A 13,425-nucleotide genomic window follows, 5' to 3' on the forward strand; every position below is an offset into this window, starting at 1 on the left:
CATTGAAATCAATGGGGCAGCATGGCTATACTGCAGGAAAAAGTGCAGCTGCAGCGGTGCTTTATGAGCGGTTTTAACCCTTTTTCAGCCGCTGGGGGGGGGGGTTAAAACCCCCCTGCTAGCAGCCGCTTTACCGCCGATGCCGCTCCTGCCCCAGTGTGAAAGGTGCCTAAAGGGTCCACATAGTGAGGTGAGGGACCATCTTATACTGTGGTGGAAGGGTTGTCATTCCCACAAAGTCACCTGCATGCTATACTTGTATTAGTGGTTCACCATTGAAGACTACACAGATTACCTTTCCTATCATTTTATATACTTTCATGGACATGGAGTTTTTTTAGCACTGCAGTGTTTTTTATATGAATTTGCCCTAGGAATGTGGAAATTTTGATACTTGGTGTTCAGCAACTATTATTTTGTGATATTTTATTGCGCTGATTTGTTTTCTCTTTTAGGCTGGGTTCACATTGCAGCGATGCGGGAACGCTGCGAATCCGCTGCGGATTCCCGCATCGCATGCCTCCCAGCGGCAGTTCACTGACACTGCTGGGAGTGTCAGTGAAACGTTAATGACACCCCCAGATCAGTTCGCATATCGCAGTGCGATCTGCAAACTCGGACAGGAATCAGATCGCATGGTGTGAACACCCATGCGATCTGATTCTGCTGCGGACCAAAAAAAGGGTCCTGTGCGAGTTTGGGCCAGATGCGATGCAAATTCAGCCATACTATCTGTATGGCTGAACTTACATCGCACAGAGATCGGATGTGATTTGCACTGCAGTGCGTTGCGAATCACATCTGATTCTCGTCACCGCAGCAGTGTGAACCCAGCCTTAAGAACTAACGAAGCCCTGCCATTCATGAACCATATGAGTAAATGGGGGTGCTTGTGTAGGGGCAAGGGGGTAAGGTAGGTGCTATATACCATAGCATTACAATGTCACCAAGCACAGATCACTCTTCAGAGAGCACTGCACATGTGAAACAGTCCTTATAGTGACACAGGGACTGGGGTGGTGGTGCTTGGGCACACTGTGTCTGATTGCACTGGCATTGTGACATTGTACTGCTGTGGCAGTGATTATGTACAATGGCTGGCTGCACTGACATACTATGATATTAAAAATAATATATATATATATATATATATATATATATATATATATATATATATATATATATATATATATATATACATATATATGTATACATATATACAGTGGTGTGAAAAAGTGTTTGCCCCCTTCCTCATTTCCTGTTCCTTTGCATGTTTGTCACACTTAAGTGTTTCGGAACATCAAACCAATTTAAACAATAGTCAAGGACAACACAAGTAAACACAAAATGCAATTTGTAAATGAAGGTGTTTATTATTAAAGGTGAAAAAAAATCCAAACCATCATGGCCATGTGTGAAAAAGTGATTGCCCCCCTTGTTAAAACATACTATAACTGTGGTTGTCCACACCTGAGTTCAATTTCTCAAACCAAACCCAGGCCTGATTATTGCCACACCTGTTCACAATCAAGGCATCACTTAAATAGGAGCTGCTTGACACAGTAAGGTCCACCAGAAGATCCTTAAAAGCTACACATCATGCCGAGACCCAAAGAAATTCAGGAACAATTGAGAAAGAAAGTAATTGAGATCTATCAGTCTGGAAAGGGTTATAAAGCCATTTCCAAAGCTTTGGGAATCCAGCGAACCACAGTGAGAGCCATTATCCACAAATGGCGAAGACATGGAACAGTGGTGAACCTTCCCAGGAGTGGCCGGCCGCCCAAAATTACCCCAAGAGCGCAGCGACGACTCATCCAAGAGGTCACAAAAGACCCCACAACAACGTCCAAGGAACTGCAGGCCTCACTTGCCTCAGTTAAGGTCAGCGTTCATGCCTCCACCATAAGGAAAAGACTGGGCAAAAATGGCCTGCATGGCAGAGTTCCAAGGAGAAAACCACTGCTGAGCAAAAAGAACATCAAAGCTCGTCTCAATTTCTCCACAACACATCTTGATGATCCCCAAGACTTTTGGGACAACATTCTGTGGACCGATGAGACAAAAGTGGAACTCTTTGGAAGGTGTGTGTCCAAGTATATCTTGCGAAGAAGGAACACTGCATTTCATAAAAAGAACATTATACCAACAGTAAAATATGGTGGTGGTAGTGTGATGGTCTGGGGCTGTTTTGCTGCTTCAGGACCTGGAAGACTTGCCGTGATAAAAGGAACTATGAATTCTGCTGTCTACCAAGAGATCCTGAAGGAGAATGTCCGACCATCTGTTCGTGTACTCAAACTGAAACGAACTTGGGTTCTGCAGCAGGACAATGATCCTAAACACACCAGCAAGTCCACCACCGAATGGCTGAAGAAAAACAAAATGAAGACTTTGGAGTGGCCTAGCCAAAGTCCTGACCTGAATCCTATTGAGATGTTGTGGTATGACCTTAAAAAGGCCGTTCATGCTCGAAAACCCTCTAATGTAACTGAATTAGGACAATTCTGCAAAGATGAGTGGGCCAAAATTCCTCCAGGACGCTGTAAAAGCCTCATTGCACGTTATCGCAAATGCTTGGTTGCAGTTGTTGCTGCTAAGGGTGGCCCAACCAGTTATTAGGTTTAGGGGGCAATCACTTTTTCACACAGGGCCATGATGGTTTGGATTTTTTTTCACCTTTAATAATAAACACCTTCATTTACAAATTGCATTTTGTGTTTACTTGTGTTGTCCTTGACTATTGTTTAAATTGGTTTGATGTTCCGAAACACTTAAGTGTGACAAACATGCAAAGGAACAGGAAATGAGGAAGGGGGCAAACACTTTTTCACACCACTGTATGTGTGTATATATATATATATATATATATATATATATATATATATATATACTGCATATATATTATTATTATTATTACTACACAGGATTGATATAGCGCCAACAGTTTGCACAGTGCTTTACAACATGGGGTCGGACAGTATAATTACAATACAATTCAATACAGGAGGAAGGGCCCTGCTCGTTAGAGCTTAGTAACAATATATTACATTTTTGTTTTTGGGTTTAATGCCACTTTAACCACTTCAGCCCCGAAAGGATTTGCCCCCTTACTAACCAGGCCATTTTTTGCGATACAGGACTGCATCGTTTTAACTAACAATTGCACAGACGTGCGAAGTTGTACCCAAACAAAATTGATGTCCTTTTTTTCCCAGAAACAGAGCTTTCTTTTGGTGGTATTTGATCACCTCTTTGGATTTTATTTTTTTGCGCTATAAACAAAAAAAGACCGACAATTTTGAAAAAAAAGGAAAAATTTCTTACTTTGTGCTATAATACATATCACCAAACAAAATGTAAAAAAACTAATTTATTCATCAGTTTAGGCCAATATGTATTCTGCTACATATTTTTGGTCAGCAGGACAGATAAAGAAAGTGAATCAACTAAGAAGGAAACAGCAGAAAGTCTTGACAGGGGTTCTATCCAGTGCTACTCTACAAAACTGAAAAATGTTTTGGCTATGGAAAGACTTTATGAATATGTAATATGTGTCCATATTTTGGACCACAGGTTCACCTTAATGTCTGATTGCTCTCTTGATGAATGTTGATGAATTTTCAGTCCCAAATTTAAATTTCCTGTCCCCCTGAGCCAGCAGGCTCAACAGGAAGTGGACAATTACCTTAGATGTTTCTGCAACTGCAGCTTACTGCCAAGTGGGTTAGAGTGATGAGTAGGGTGGGGATGATGAGATGGCAGACCTTACCAGGGTGCCAAAGATTGTAGAGGAAGAAGTGAGGTAGAGGCAATAAAAAAATCCCAATAGGCGTATATTGATTGGTTTGCGCAAAAGTTATTGGGTCTACAAAATAGGGGATCGATTTAGGGACTTTTACATTTTTTTATTGTTTTTACTGGTAATGGTGGCAATGGTGGGACTGCAACATTGTGGCGTACAAATTTGACCCTAAGTGATACTTTTTGGTGACCGGCGACACAAATACAGTGATCAGTGCTATAGAAATGCACTGATCACTGTATAAATACACTGGCAGGGAAGGGGTAAACACTAGGGGGCGATCAAGGGGTTAAATGTTCCCTAGGGATGTGCTTTATTACTGTGGGGGGAGTAGACTAACAGGGAGTAGAGAGAGATTGCTGCTCTGGATCACTAGGAGCAGAAGATCTCTCTCTCCTCCACAGTCAGAATGGGGATCTGCCTTGATTACATTGGCAGATCCCCGTACTGCCTCTGTGAGGAGCGATCGTGGTTGGCCAGCGGACATCGAGTCTGCCAGACCCACGAGCGTGCTCCCCCCATGCGCAGCCCACACGAGCACATGCACGGACCAGCGTACAGGTACGTCGGCTCGCACAGCCAAGCCACCTTGCCACAGTATATCTGCAGTTGGTGGTCATCAGGTAGTTAAGTGTTGCAGCTGTATTCGTTTTCTTTTTTTTTTTATATGGTAATTTGGCCAGTAACGCACTTCCTGTCTTAGCCCTTGTACACACGGTTGGACATTCCGACGGAAAATGTCCTATCGGACCGTGTTGTCGGATAATCCGACCATGTGTGGGCTCCATTGGACTGTTTCCGTCGGAATATCCGACCGACAAAGTTTTAGAGCTGGGCTATAACATTTTCCGACAACATGATCCGATCGGACTTTGTCCGATCGTTTGTAGAGAATTCCCATCGGACAAAGTGCCACGCATGGTCAGATCAAATTATGAGACCAAAGCTATTGGCTACTAGCCTGAACGTAGTCCCGTCGTAATGAAATAACGTCATCACGTTCTGAACGATCAAATTTTCCGACAACTTTGTCCGACCGTGTGTATGCAACACCAGTTTCGGACAAAATCTGTCGGACAAAATCCGACGGATGGAAGAGAACATAGGCACCTTTGGACAGCAGCATTGTACATTTTTTAAAAGGGAAGTATAAGATACACTAATAGATTTAGATGGACTTAAACAAATTAAAGGAAAAAAACTCCAGCCAAAGTGCAGCTAACATGTTATAAGCAGTTACAGCAACATTTTGTTTCTTTTAGAATAAAGGTTTTATATAAAATTAAAAAAAAAGCTGACCATTGTAAGCAGCCGTCAGTGTTAAATGTTCTGTCTCAACCCTCCAAATGCCACTTTTGCTGGACACTTCAGTCTGTTAAAGGAAGTTGAAAATTACTGTCTGGATCACCGATATATAAATGTATAAAAAAAAGTCTAAAAAACCTAATGCATCTAAAAATTGATAAGATGAAATATAATACATTTTGTTTTTTTTGCTTTTAATACCACTTTAGGGCCTTTATTTTTTTTAAATCTGTTTTCCCTTTTTTTTGCAGACCTGTTGTAAATAAAGTGTAAACACACTGACTTTAGCACTTCCTTCTCAACTGCATTAAAAAATATTTTAAGAAGTACTTCACTAACTTCAAGAACTGCTCTAAGGGGCACAGTGGAATCCTATATATAGTAATAAACATGATTTATTATGACATTTACAAAAACAGACATATCTTCTAGCTTTGAAAGCGCTTGTGAGGACCACCTGCATGGCTTCCTTGTCTTCTGTCCTCGGCCTGCCCTGGAGCTGACAGATAAGACGTGAACATCCTTTATAAAAGGAAACAGTGATCTGTGTCATTTCAATCAGGGTTTTTAGTCTAGCATTACATCCAGGACATCCTAAAATAAAAATTGTTCAAAAATAGCCCTTTAAGCGGAAGACAACACTGTACGATGTAAACAATCCACTGGTCAATGAATTTTGTGATACAGTATCCCAGCACAGGTGCGATGTAGTCCATCAGAAGACATAGATGTGGAGACCATGTGGGACTTCTCAGTTATATTCTAGAGCAAAACAGGAAGACAGTTTTTACTGATTTTTTTTTGTTTTTTTTTGTAACCATGAGATTCCATATTTTGTCATTATAACAATTACATTACACTCTTCCTTTGTGTAAACATATTTGTCACGTTTTCCTCGATAACCTATTATTCCTATTGTCACTTGTGACTTTTAACCTTGTATAATTAGGTCAGTGCAGGACACCTTCCACTTTATTTCCTCCTAACTACTGTTGCTTGGGAAGTGGGCCAAATATGGAATAACGGTATTAAAGGAAAGGAACAGGTGGGGCTCTTTCAGATCATGTAGGTTTGTATTTTTTTTTTATAGATTAATATTTTTTTTGGCAAGGCTTTGTTTTATTTTTAAGACAAAATACCTTGGCAAATCCAAAGGGATATTATACATCCTGCAGCATATAGATTTTCCCACATATGATGTGCATAGATACGATGTAATAAACACGGGCTAAGACGCCTTGCGTGCAATGATAGAGCAATTAATATTGCCAGGTGCACGTTTTATGTCATTCTTTACAGCTCAGTGTCATTCTACACGTAATTTAAAGGTTACTAGGCACAAGTTCAGAGGCTTCCTGATCTAGCCCTAATATTAATACCAGTGCTAAAAAATATGCTGTTGAAGGTGTGCCTGGATATTCAAATTTAACATCCCCTGTAAGGCTGAGAGAGTCAGGCAGACATCTGGAATGAGCTGACCTATCATAGACATATTTCTAGTGCTTTTCCAGGAGACATGAACACTAAAACAAAATTCCTATAGATCTATGACACCCACAAGTTACGATTTTTCTCAAATATCAACTGGTCTATCTGTAGTGCTCTGAAAAGCTCCACAAATAACTTTGAGGGACCTCCAACACTGAGATCAAATTAGAAATAGAGCTCAGTCACCTCCTCTTACAATGGCCTCATCTGGTGACTTGTCAAATACACCAGTCCCTGCCAATGCGACCAAGAGCCTATATAACAGCCCAGACAAAATCTGGAATGCCTGGGAGCAGGGGCCACACTGGGGCAAAGATTTTGTCAATGCTTAAAGGGCAGGCCAAGAGGTGGCTATTCTGAAACCTTCTTCTGCCAGGAACGTTTGCGTGTGATAAAAGCACCAACCTGCTGTCTGCCCTTTGTCAGGGAAAGTTCACACATGTGCCTTGCCTGGAATACATCTTCATTCTGTTGTTGTGGCTGTTTTATTATAAAGTACTCTGGCTTCCACCATGTGCTGCAGCAGGCCCGAAGAGTGTTTGCCTGGCTCAAATTCAGCATCAACACAAGCTTCCTGCTAAATGTCTGATATGCAATATGCCTACACATTGGAGTTCCATGTTGGCCATGCTGCTTTGGCTACACTTGCAGCAATGGGCCAAAAAAATTTTTTGTGCATGTACAGGAAAAGGACAGGCTCTGGGGATCTTTTTTATTTTAGTTTACTTGGCTCCTGGTTCGGGATACATGTAATAGGTGACCAAAACCTGCCATCATAGAGGAAGTAAAAAATTCACCAGTTGGAGGAGGTGCTGTGGAGTATCCACCTTTCCAAGGAGTGATAGGATCCCCTTTTTTATGTGCAACCTGTCTCAGGTCCACAGGTCGGTGAAAACAAGAGCGGTTAGGTGGCTGCTTCAGCAAGGATTTAAAGCCCTTATGTTCAATGCATCAGCCAGGTGTGCTGCTGGCAGAAGTCACAGAGAATGTGTAAACCATATGATCTCAGATTATATGAGGGCTAAGGGCAGATGTGAACACCCTTAAAAACTACAACCAACAGGACTTTTGAGTTTCCAGATTGGATCGCAGGTTGCAGCTTGGCTAGAATTCAAATGAGCTGTTGGTTGCCCTATGGCCAGTGTCCTTTCAGAAAAAGCATTTAACACAAAGCGCAGATTTGTGATAGACAAAGGATTCACCTATCCTCTAATACAGTGAGCCAGCTCATCTTTACTGAAGTGAACCAGTCCAGAACCCTGCAAATGATGCTAATGAATACATTACAGTATTACCATCACCTGCCTTGGCTGCTGCCCTTCCACCATTACCCTCTATTTCTACCGTTACCATACCGTCATTGCTGCTGGCCTGCTACTTATGCCCCGTACACACAATCAGACTTTCCAACAAGAAAACAATGGATTTTTGTTAGAAGGGTGTTGGCTCCAACTTGTCTTGCATACACATGGTCACACAAATATTGGCCAACAATTACGAATGTAATGACGTATAAGACATTCGTGATATCTCCATTACGAACGCTAGTTTTACAAGACCGACCACTTCCGGCTCGTACTTGATTCTGAGCATATGTGAACTTTTGTGCGACGGACTTGTGTACACATGATCAGAAAGTCAGACAACAAAGTTATGCTGGCGGAAAATTTGAGAACCTACTACCGAACATTTGTTGGCAGAATGTTCGATGGAGCATACTTTCAGCCCACAAGCTTGCATCCGAAATTTCCCATCGGAAAGTCTGATTGTGTGTACGGGACATAATACCGGATCCTGAACACTATTACTGGCTTCTTCTGCTGCTGCTGGCCTGACCCATTAAGCAAAAAAAAATATTTAATTCCTGCCACCACTTTGGCCAGCCAGTATTAACATCTTGTATTGCATTTACTGTCCTATTTTGATCCTCTGGCTCTGTCAAAGTGCCACAGATATTGGGGAATTAATAAAGACAGGTATGTGAATTTGGGGAAAGCACCAACATTAGTGGTGTGGAGGTGCACTGAGGCTGAAGACTGTATACAAATACTCCATCCTCAGTGTAGTTAAGCTGCCCATCACTGCACCTGTCACACAGACAAGGCGGGGAGCAAGGATTTATGTTGCTGGGTTGGCAGATCCAGATGGGGATTCAGAAATACTTATATTTTTCCATCAGGTCCTTCCCCTTGTTATTGACAGGCTTTTTTTAATGGGAACATGGGGAAACACAGTATCGGCAACTCCTACACTGATTTTATGTAATAGCAAGGGGTGCTGGGGTGTGCTGGAGGGTCTATTGATGCTTGACTACTGGGGGATATAGGGATCTATTGTTGCTGGGGAGGTCTATTGTTTCTGGTGGGAGAGCTATTGTTGCTGGGGGGGTCAATTGTTGCTGGGAAGGATCTACTGTTGCTGGCTACTGGAGAGTCTATTAATGCTGGCTGCTGGGAGATCTATTGTTGTTGGTGGGGGATCTGTTGTTGCTGAGGGGTCATTAGTTGCTGGGCGGGAGCTACTGTTGAGGAAGGAGTCAATAGTTGTTGGCTACTGGAGAGTCTATTGATACTTGCTGCTGGGAGATTTGTTGTTGCTGGTGGGGTCTATTGTTGCTGAGATGGCTCTATTGTTGCTAAGAGGGTATTTTGTTTTAGGGGGTCTGTTGTTGCTACTCCTGATTCATATATTCAATACAGGTGACAACGTGCAGAGCCTCCACCACTGGTATCACTAACAGCTCATCTCACAATGTGCACCCCTGACTTAACAGGTAGGTCAAATGCGCTTTTCCATAAAGGGTCAAAAAGCAGGAAATCCACATCGATAAATATGAAAACCACCAACGGCTAGAGTGGACATGCTTCAATTAATCTCCTTGGTACAATATACTGGATCTCAGAATGAGCAAGGTACATGTAATAAAAGGAGATATATAGTGCTCTCTGTATACAACTTTGTTTATTAGAAAACCAAGATAAATCTTACAAACATAGCACTATCACCCAGTGCCTGGTGTATGAGCGTTCTAATGATAAACACGATGATGGTCACTGGTGACGTCCATGCCTTACGCGTTACGTCCTGTGGGCAGGTTTTTTTTTCATGAACTTTATATCCAGTTTTTTTTTTCATTATCATCTTACTGGCATATGGTTTATTGACCCTGAGTGTACAGCAACTTACCTGTATTTTTCGCTCGATAAGACACACCTGACCATAAAACGCACCTAGGTTTTAGAGGTTGAAAACAAGAAAAAAAAATATTCTGAACCAAATGGTGTACTAAAATATTTTCCAGTGCCCATGAAATACAGCCTGACCATTGCCAAAGAAATGCAGAGTGACCATTGCCATAGAAAATGCAGAGTGACCATTGCCATAGAAATGCAGAGTGAACAAACGCAGCCTTACCTGGTGTTATCCCTTCCGCCTAACAGAAGACAGAGCAGCCTGTGCGGCCGAATACTCTGTTTTCTGTCTCAGGAACCAGCCGGAAGATCGCCCGGTGCCCATGGGGGGTTTGGAAGTCTGTCCCCCACTCTCCTGCCTCTCTTCTGGTGGTGGTGGCACGAGGAGATACAAGTGGTGTCAGGGGGCGGTGCCAGCGGTGGCGCAGGGCGGGGGGCAGTGCCTGTCATATATTCACACCATAAGCATGGGTGTCCGCAGAACTTTTTCCAAGGGGGGCATCATTTTAAGGCCGCTCCTGCTCCGCCCCTTTTCGACAATCTCATGAAAATCTTTCTACTGGTAATACATATGTGTTATATAAGAGATAATTCATCTTCACTTTGTATTGAAAATTACTCTGGCGGCTGTGTTCCATGCCCATATAGCCTAGAGAATGTACATCTTTTTACATTGCAATACATCTATTGTGGCCATATTTTTATCTCATACTGTCACTGTATAGGCTGTTTTCATAAAGATAAAAATATGGCAACAACAGATGTATTGCAATGTAAAAAGATGTACATTCTCTAGGCTATATGGGCATGGTACGCAGCCACCTGAGTAACCTTGCGGACGCCCATGCTTTCAAAAACCAGCCCTGGAAAAAATTTCATACCAGCCTCACAGCATTATTATACCAGTCCAACAGCATAATGTCATTATTTTCTTGTTCATGAAAGGGAAAACCATACATTTTACCAGTTAATAGTGGTAAGTGATCAATCATCAAGGGGGACCCCAGGAACTCAGAACGTGGGGGGGGGGGCACCTTCTGCAGAAAGAATACTCGAAGGTAAGGGGGGTGGGTTACTAATATAAGGAGGAAACCCTTTATATCAGTGCCCCTTACATTATCGTATTCACTCCCCCCTTACATCAGTAAACCCCCCCACCCCCGACTGGCCTGGCGGTGCTTTCACTGACCTCCTCTCAGGTGCACTGTGCAGGGCTCAGTCAGTCGGCTCCAGCTTGGTGGCTCTGGTTTTATCCTATAGTCTCCTGTCCACAGTCCACACAAGTCTGACTCCTCTCCAGAATCCCTCAGAGACTGCAGACATGCTACAGGAGATGGTCAGAGACTGCAAACTTGATGCAAGAGCTCAATGCAGCCTCATCAGTGCCCATCAAATGCAGCCTCACTGTGCCCACCAATGCAGCCTCACTGTGTCCATCAAATGCAGCCTCACTGTGTCCATCAAATGCAGCCTCACTGTGTCCATCAAATGCAGCTTTACTGTGCTGTGAATGCAGCCTCACTGTGTCCATCATTGCAGCCCCCCCTGTGCCCCATGTCCCAGTCTGCAGACCCTGTCTGTGGGAAGGTGTGTTGTTGATGCTTGGTACGGTACCGTGCATGCCAGCAGGATATCCATGACGGCCAGCAGCAGGCAGGGTCTGTTCTCGTTTTGGATGGGGACGGTGCTCCTTCCAGAGGATCTGTCTGCTGTGAGATGGAGTGGTCCCTAGCCACCTGCACCTTCAGCCGTCCTCATTTTCCAGCCCCAGTCAGCCTGTCCTCTGGTCCTGGGGAAGTGGAGAGCACTGGGTGGGAGTTGGAGAGAAGGGGGAGCAAAGAGTACTGGCGGGGTTGAAGAACACATGGGTGGGGGCAAAGAGCGAGGGGGAGTGGAGATCACAGGGATGGGGAGCAGAGAGCGCTGGGGGGGAACTTGAGAGCACTGGGGGGGCCAATAAGAACAGGGGTAGAGAGCACGGTAGACTGAGAGCACTGGGGGGGCTAAGAGTGTGGGGTGGTGAAGAGCACTGGGGGGGGGGGCAGAAAAACAGGGCTGGAGAGCACAGGGGCTGGAGAGTACTGGGGGGGGGGTACAAAGGGCAGGGGGGAGTGGAGAGCAATGGGGCGGAGCTTAGGAGCACCAGTGGGGGCCAGAAAGAACAGGGGTGGAAAGCATGGGGGACTGGAGAGCACTATGGGGGTGGAGAGCACTGGTAGGGTTGGAGAGCACATGGGTGGGGGCAAAATGCAGGGGGAGTGGAGAGTACAGGGGTGGGGAGTGGAGACTGCTGGGGGGAGCCAAAAAGAACAGGGGTGGAGAGCACGGAGGGTAGAGAGCACTGGGGGGCTGGAGAACACCAGGGGGGCAGAAAGAACAGGGGTGGGGAGAATGGGGGCCTGGAGAGCACTGGGGTGGGGGCTGGAGAGTGATGGGGAGAGCTGAAGAGCACTGGGGGGAGAAAGAACAGGGGGAAGAGCACTGGGGGGAGTGGAGAGCACTGGGGGAGAGCACTGGGGGGAGAGGAGAGCACTGGGGGGAGGAGAGCACTGGGGGGGAGAAAGAACAGGGGGGAAGGGCACTGGAGGAGAGCACTGGGGGAAAAGAACAGGGGGAGAGCACTGGGGAGGAGAACAGGGGGAGAGCACTGGGGGGAGTGGAGAGCACTGGGGGGAGAGCACTGGGGGGGAGAAAGAGCAGAGGAGAGCACTGGGGGGGGAGAGGAGAGCACGGGGGGAGAGGAGAGCACTGGGGGGAGAGCACTGGGGGGGAGAAAGAACAGGGGGGAAGAGCACTGGGGAGAGCACTGGGGCGAGTGGAGGGCACTGGGGGGAAAGAACAGGGGGGAGAGCACTGGGGAGGAGAACAGGGGGAGAGCACGGAGGGGAGAGGACTGGGGGGAGTGGAGAGCACTGTGGGGGGGAGCGGGGGGGGAACTGGGCAGAGTGGAGAGCACTGGGGGGAACAGGGGGGAGAGCATTGGGGGGGACAGGGGGGAGAGCACTGGGATGGTGGCTAGAGAAGGATGGGGAGAGCTGGAGAGCAGGGGGGCAGCAAGAACAGGGGAGGAGAAAACTGTGGGTGGGCAGGAGAGTGTGGTGGAGAGCACTGGGGGGGGACAAGGGGGAGAGCACTGGGGGGGAGTGGAGAGCACTGTGTGGGGGGGGGGCACTGGGGGGAGTGGAGAGCACTGGGGCGAGAACAGGGGGGAGCACTGGGAGGTGAACGGGGGGGAGTGGAGAGCACTGGGATGGTGGCTAGAAAAGGATGGGGAGAGCAGGGGAGGCAGCAAGAACAGGGGAAGAGAGAACTGTGGGGGGGGGGCAGGAGAGTGTGGTGGTGGAGGAGAGCACTGGGGGGGGCAAGGGAGTGTGGTGGTGGAGGAGAGCACTGGGGGGCAGGAGAGTGTGATGGTGGAGGAGAGCACTGGGGGGGGCAGGAGAGTGTGGTGGTGGAGGAGAGCACTGGGGGGGGGGGGGGGAAGGAGAGTGTGGTGGTGGAGGAGAGCACTGGGGGGGGGGAGAGTGTGGTGGTGGAGGAGAGCACTGGAGGGGGGGGAGAGTGTGGTGGAGGAGAGCACTGGGGGGCAGGAGAGTGTGGTAGTGAAGGAGAGCACAGGGGGGAAGAAGAGTGTGG

Source organism: Lithobates pipiens, unplaced genomic scaffold (genome assembly GCF_037356315.1).
Source record: "Lithobates pipiens isolate NorthernLeopardFrog02 unplaced genomic scaffold, aLitPip1_a1.2 Scaffold_19, whole genome shotgun sequence".
NCBI classification, from domain to species: Eukaryota; Metazoa; Chordata; class Amphibia; order Anura; family Ranidae; genus Lithobates; species Lithobates pipiens.